A 7,610-nucleotide genomic window follows, 5' to 3' on the forward strand; every position below is an offset into this window, starting at 1 on the left:
CAAGTCAGGGAAGGACTCAGGATCATGGGACGCGGAGGAGAGAAAGGACGGTAGCACACTCTCGCGAAAGGCCGAGCCTGGACGCGGAACAACGTCACGTGAATGAGCACGGATCGCACTACCATAAGAAAACAAACAAGGGTTACCTCAAAGGGGAGCAAGCATCCACATCGACGGTGGGGGGGAGGGGGGTGGTCGATAACAGCGGGGAGAGAATATGCAGCGGCATCAGATGCCCCGGCGGGGCCCGGCGGCGCGGCGGAGTCGCCTAGCGCGTCATCAGGCGAGCCGCGAGAGCACTCACACATCTCTCACCAGAGCGGCCTTATCCCAAAGTGTTTTTCATGGATCTGTGAGTCGCATATCATAACTGAAATTTATAATGCATAGCATCGTTATGTGGCCGACACTATTCAGGGCCTCGTATCCGAAACTATTCATCTGCACTTTGAGTCCCAGTGGCAAGTATTTACGTGCATTTTGATTTTATTGTAACATTCCACTAAGTGCCCCAGATTGTCCGCCGAGCCTGTTTATGAGTCTGCTTTGAGCAAAGGCGTGTGTTACTGTACTTAAAGAAAAAGACGTGTGTTACTTTGCTGCTGCTGCTTTACATCACTAGCAGTACCAGATTGTAGAGAATTCTAGTGTACACTACCAGGCACCATCATCATTGCATGCTCTGGAGAAAAGAAAAAGGGACACTTCCAGTATAGGGATAACACGCAAGGAATTGTGCCTTTCTTAGTTTACAGAAGGAAGGGCTGATTTCCATATTCCATAGCCAAACCTTGCTCTGTTCTGAAGTCAAATACTTGAAATTGAGGTCCTCCGCTCCACAACTCCGCGCCCGGAGCAGGCGGAGCTGTAGTTAAAAATCGCGGAGCCTTGGTCCGAGTCTCTGTTTCTCAGGCTGTGCTCCTCCTGTCTACTATCAAGGTACACACATACTTCTGAAAATACTAAAATAGTGACATTCTGTTAGCTCGGTTTGAGACTTCAACCTTGTCCTTGCAACGTATTCTAGATAAAATTGCCCGGCGTGTTACTGGATAATTAATATTGGTGTGCTGAGGCTCAAATGTAACACGTTGTCGTTGCTGTGCATGTAGGCAGTGGTGACGCACCTTCACCAGAGATGGGTTAGATTGATTCATCTGCTGCTGCTTTTGTTTGTTGGTCTTGATAGAGAACTTCATCATGGTTACTTCATGGGTAATGCTCTTTTTCTCGAATATGCATGAGTATGCGTATCATCTATTCATAGCATGGGTAATGCTCTTGTGCAAATTATGTTTATGAACTTACTAATTAATCATTTTCTTTCATCTAATTATGTTTAGATTTTCATGTCCCATGCGTGTTTATACATCAACCCAACCTGTAGTCATGCATGCGATGTATACATAATTCAATGTCAGTGACCCGAGTACGGACCAGGCGTCTGGGACGGACATAGTTATAAATGTGAAAAAGCAACTATTTATGTGGTTAGCTAGAATGCTCTATAAGTACGGGTCGGTAAATACACAAGGGAAAGAAACATGCTAGTCTCTCAGTAGTATGATAATGAATGAACCCTGTGAGGAAGTATGGAATCATGTATAATTCACTAATGCACCCATTGTTTATCCATGTGTACTAAGAGTTTGCGTTTGCATGAATTAGATTATGCAAACGAATTAGATTAGTGATGCTTCTAGGAAACATGGTCTAACTTAATTATGGGTTTTAAATCCAGTATGTCTGGCGCAGAAATTTTGATGATGGCAGAGAGGAGATATTCCACATTCTTGAGGCCTTGAGATATTATAGGGTTATCTATTATCATGGTTGGGGCGGACTTGGGGCGTCTGATATGCTTAGATCCATAGCGGAAGTGCTCCCATATAGAACAACCACTCCGGAACTATGCTTTGATAAAATAATTCATATAGATTGCTCATAAAATAGAAGAGGGTTGCAGAGGGCAATCACAGAGGAATTGGAGCTTCAAAGCTCAATAATGGCTATTCTGGATGAGCAGGATGAAGAGGATGATTTTAATGGAGTTGCTGAAAGCTCTAGGAATGAGATGACAAGTGTGTCAAGAGAAATCTATGAAATCCTGAAATACAACAAATTTGCATTGATTTTTCATAATGGTAGTGAAAACGAATTGGTTGACCTAACCAACTTTGGTGTTCCTCCAATTACAAGTTTTGGTGACAATCTGATGATATGGTGCTATAGAAGGAGAATATTGACCATACAAAATGAGAGAAAACAAGAACTGGTAAAAGAACTGAGGTACACACAGGTTTTGGTTTGTGGTATGATAGAGGATTTACTTAGTGGAGACTGGTATGCACTACTGTGTAAGGAGGATGCCATCATAATTGCTGGCAATCCATGCATCCAGATCCAGGGAGTCAATCCAATGATGGTTGTCGATTGTTGTTTGTAGAAACTATTCTTGCAATGTAGTTTTGACAAGACCAATTCTGCATGGGGTGATCTTGTGTCCAGTTATTGGATATGTGATGGGATATTGCAAAAGGATATAACACTGGAGATAAATGATGCATTGCATAGAGAGATAAGGTGGGAGTGGGACGATGATGTGCTCACAAAGTTCAAGAAACATCTCAAGCTTCCTTTCCTTGTAGTTCAAGAAGATGGTGTATATGAAGAAGATTCATACCGTTGGATTTCAATCACATTGAGGGATAGGGAAATACTGGGTATGAATAATTTACCAGCAGAGACATCATCATTCTTCTTGGAGTTTCAAATATCTGGTCAACCAACAGCATTGCCAAATAGTTTATTTCAACATTCCAGAAACCTTGGTGTGCTAATTCTGTGTTGTTGTGCCTTCAATTTTGCATCACCCCCTTTTCTAAAATGTCATAGCATAAGATTCCTTGGACTGGACCACTGTACAAATGACAGAATCGGTGAAGGAGAGGATCATACTGAGTGGGATTGCTTGGATAGCTTGTGGGTGTTAGACCTACGCCACACTGCTTGGAATGAAATCTTATCACCAGAAAAGATGGGCCTCATGGATAACCTCATGGAGCTAAGCATAGAGGGAGTCTGGTGTTGGCAATACACAACTCGCTTACAAGGGCAGCTACCAAACCTAAGATGGTTTCGGGTTATCAAGCCTGCTTGTAGACCAGATATTTCAGCATACCTAGGCAACTCATTCATGCACAAGGAAAAGCTAGAAATACTTGACCTGTCTGGCAACAGTGAGATGAAAATTCTACCAAACGGCATATCTAAAGCAAGTAGTCTCCAGGTGCTCATTCTAGATGATTGCAATGATCTTAAAAATGTCCTTGTCCCTGATGGGCTACCTCATTCGCTGAAGTCCTTTAGCTTTGACGGATATGGGCCAGCTTTCCACCGGGCGTCAATTGTTGAGCTGCCTGCCAAACAAGAACGCCCGTCGACCCCAACTACTAAGGAGGGTGCTAGTGTGTCTAGTATTTCCCTCAAAGGCTGCACACAATTGGAAAATATGTTTGTGCGTGGGTTGCCCAACCTCGTCGAACTTGACCTCTCTGGAACTGCAATTAAGACACTTGATTTCAGCACTATGGTGCTAGAAGTCCCAATGCTGAAGCAATTATTTCTGCTAGGATGTAAGAACCTTTGTGCAATAATTTGGAGCATGGCAGATATCCCTTCCTTGAATTTGTTATGCATAGACACGCGAGCTGGAGCGGGCTGTCGTCCGCCGTCCATTGACCAGAACAAATCATTTCGGCTGCAGGTGCATGCCAGTGTTGTGGATGCGAGGCTTTTTCGGTCATTGGAGAATCCACTGTTTCATCATTATGAACCTGAGGATGTGTGCTTTAATATCCATGCCACCTCACCGGTGTCTAACGGACCAGTTCAATCCATAGTGACCTACAAGGAGAAAAAGGTCGTCATGCATGGAGATCAACTCGGCCTGCTGCAGCTTGTTCAAGACGGCCGGTACGGTGATCTCCAAGACATAGTTGGTGATGCCCCGATGCAGGTTTTCCCAAATCCTCCGACTGACAAGTTTAATCGGCATATTGAGATTGCTGAAGGGAGCCACGTCTTTGATTATGCCCTCGTACGTGTGATGACAAGGTTTGTTGAATCATTGCATGTCCATGATGTCTCGACTATTGGAAGTATGTTTTCGGGAAAATGGACGTTTCTAAGGCAATGCCGCATGGAGAGGTGCCCCAAGTTGGATGAATTCTTCCCGATCGGATCAGGTGGATTTTTGCAGCTGGAGACCATCTGGGCGATAGATCTCCGTATGGCCCGCTGGGTATGCAATAAAACGGGTTACCAAGACTACAATGATGATTCATTCAGGAATCTGCGGTGCCTACGATTATGCTCTTGCCCCAGCCTTCAGTTTGTGCTCCCTGTATGGGTCAACTCCTTCCCAAGTTTGGAGACCCTGCACATCGTCCACTGCGGACAGCTCAGACACGTATTCGTGCTACACCAACTATGGTACCCAATGGAAATATCCACCCAAGGTGTAGCATTCCCGAAGCTGGCCACCATCCACCTGCACGACCTGCCAGTGCTGCAGCAGATATGCGAGGTCAAGATGGTGGCACCAAATCTCAAGACCATCAAGATCAGAGGATGTTGGGCCCTGCGCCGGCTTCCGGTGGTGGGGACCCGTAGCGGAGACATGAAGAAGCCAACCGCCGAGATCGAGAAAGACGTCTGGGACGCGCTTGAGTGGGACGGGGAGGTGTGCCCCGACCACTTCGAGGCGCCGCTGCACTCACGCTACTACAAGAAGAAACTGCCCAGGGTCTCCGTGCTCAGGTACTCTCACTTACACATGTAGCAAATCCATTTTTGCTGAACTGTCAACATCATACTCGATGTCAGCTTTGCTATTCACTCTTTTTTTTCTGCACTCTGCCACTTACATTGTGTAGGTGATCCTTGCGCCGCGCTTCACCGATGTGGTTCTTCCATCCTTAATGGGAGACCAGATGGACGCCCGATCCTGCAGGTCCTGTTGTCTGCTGCATGTGTTTGGTTTGTTGTGTGCTTCCCGGGTTGCTTGAAAGAAATTTGCAGGTGGTGTCGGTCATCGATCGATCGGCTCCTACTACTGCTTTGTGTTCTTGTGTCTGTCAGGTGTGAGCTTGTGGTGGCTCGCACCTAGCATTGTGGCTTTCAAATAAGAAGCAGCATGCATGGTTCTTGGCTGCTCGCACCGACGTGTGTGCCCAAGTGTGGCTTGCTATGTGTGTGCCTGCTTGCAACATCTTAGCTATATGCGTGTGCACCTTGAGTGCTTGACTAAGCAGCAGTTGTGTGACTGCCTCGTGTGGTTTGGGAGTGTGTTTGTCTGAACACAGGAGCAGCTTGGTCAGTGCATTGGACCTGCTATATATTGTTCGTGTGTGTGCGTTATGCTTGTGGAATAAACATCTTATAATACTAAGAGGATGGATTTCAGTTTGTAAATTGCATTGGTATCAATGAATTTGTAATATTGTGTAACCTTACGATATTTATTACTTAAACGTGTTATATGTACGTCGCGTCAGTTTTGTGATATGCCATGTAATGACTCTAGAATTTCTGAATAAATCTCACTGAATTTCTTAACTGGTCTGTGCCATTTGTTGTAGTTTGTATGGCTCTAACCGATTGTTAGTGTGGCTCATAGCTTCTTGCCATCATTCGGTTATTTGTGCTCTGAATTTGTTGAGTTGTGTGTTCATGGATTTGCTACCAGATTCAGATATACAGACCCATTACCAGATTGTAGAAAAATCAGAGTATTGTCTGACTGCTCTTTCTATGTCGAGATGCCCTGCCGTCCATCTGTATATTTACATATTTAGACATGAGAGCATCGTGTGTTCCATCTTTTTCATGAAATTTGTCTGCTAAGAGCAACTCCAATAGGCCGACCTAAACGAACGATGATTTTGTTCGCTTTCCGTCCATTAGGGTCGGCCCGGCGGACATCATCGTCCGCTTCAGCGTTTCAGTCGGCACACGCGCTCAACGCTGGTCCGACCCAGTTTTTGCCGGCGCGTTAAATAAATAAATAAAACATTTCCAAAAATTATAAGCAAAACATTAATTAAACATTAAAAAATGGCCACGAAGGCCGACGAGAGTTCACGCGTCCCCATTACATTATAATTGAAAAAAAACTAGTAGGCGGAAGCGCGGCGGCACGCCGCGCCCGTTAAGATGCCTATGTGTACGTCTATGTTATTTTTTTTTGTTACCAAGAAATAAGGGCGTCAACAGGCTTGAGAGCGAGCTGGTATTAGAATATTTCTGTTTACTTGGCCTTATGCTAAAATTTATTTTCAATATCAACTGACTGCATCAAAGTTCATATCTAAGCGGGTTATGTCCTCAAAATGGAACAAAGTCCACATACAACAGGCTTATCATGTATATATAGAGCATAAATATCTCAATATTCTGTGTTACTGATCCATAACATAGATAAGTTTGTTGATACCAGATTATAAAAACATCCGTGATACTGAGCATAACACGTACATGGAAACACATGATAATATATGCACTTATCTTGTTGTGGACATTCAGATCTCCGTGCATTGAGCTAACATGAAAGGATATAGCAAAATAACCTTTTATTGGTACCAACATAACTTTATTATGAAAGGGCACCATGTCTACTAACCCAAATTTCATGTCTTTGTCCAGTCTTTGCTCACCTTCAGTTATGCCGGAATAAAAAATGTCAAGCAATGAAAGAAAAACTCCAGAGCATCCAGTTTTTCATCCACTTTTCACTTTTTCTCTCAGCTAGCAAAACATCAAATATGTCGAGGATTTGTTTACGCCATTTCTGTATTTTTGTATGCTCTTGGTCTTCAACAGTGGACTTGTTCTCATATGCAGAACCTTCAGGACCTATAATCAAGGAATCAATGTGAGCCCCTTTGGCTAATCTATGGATTAGTCTTGAGCAAAAAATTTATAGATACCAATATCATTTGAAGTTTAGGTATCTCCTTTGACTTCTCGTAACCAAGAGAATAGTTTTCACATTGTTCTTCAAAGTCATGAAATGGATAGTGGAGAAAGAAAACATGAAAAATTGATAAATAACAAAAAGGAAACAATTTAAAAATTTCCTACCATAAATAGCATGATCTGTGAATAGGATGTCAAACCTGAATGTGCAAACAAATATGATTTGTGAATAGGATGTTACGGTGAAAATGCAAGAAAAATAAGAAACACCATCCACTTAGTACAATAGAAGAATTGTTAATAAGAAACTGCTGACTCCACATTCATGTCAAATTTTATTGGAAACTTAGAATGCAGTTCTTTCATCTGAGAAATGGTGCTACTTTCGAATTGTGCGACATTTGAGAGACCAAAGTATCAACAGTAAAATATGGTGGCGCACACACCTTTGTAGAGAAATATAAAGGGAGTGAAAGTCGTTAGACACGATACTTTACATTCCAGTAGTATACTTCCATGGCTAAGGTTAAAATTAACAATTGATTTCACACGTGGTGAATACAATATAATCAAGCATATACATTTCAATGCACCTGATGAACGCAGAACATCAGCTTTTTGTAATCTTGCAG

General features: G+C 43.1%; 1 long non-coding RNA gene across 1 annotated transcript; it reads left to right on the forward strand.

Moving 5' to 3' along the window:
- Window positions 1–832: 832 nt before the first annotated feature.
- Window positions 833–1,938, forward strand: LOC123412971. The gene is made up of 3 exons (XR_006613647.1): window positions 833–939; window positions 1,113–1,215; window positions 1,742–1,938. It is a non-coding gene; the product is annotated as an uncharacterized LOC123412971 (long non-coding RNA).
- Window positions 1,939–7,610: the final 5,672 nt, after the last annotated feature.

This window comes from Hordeum vulgare, chromosome 7H (assembly GCF_904849725.1).
Source record: "Hordeum vulgare subsp. vulgare chromosome 7H, MorexV3_pseudomolecules_assembly, whole genome shotgun sequence".
NCBI lineage: Eukaryota > Viridiplantae > Streptophyta > Magnoliopsida > Poales > Poaceae > Hordeum > Hordeum vulgare.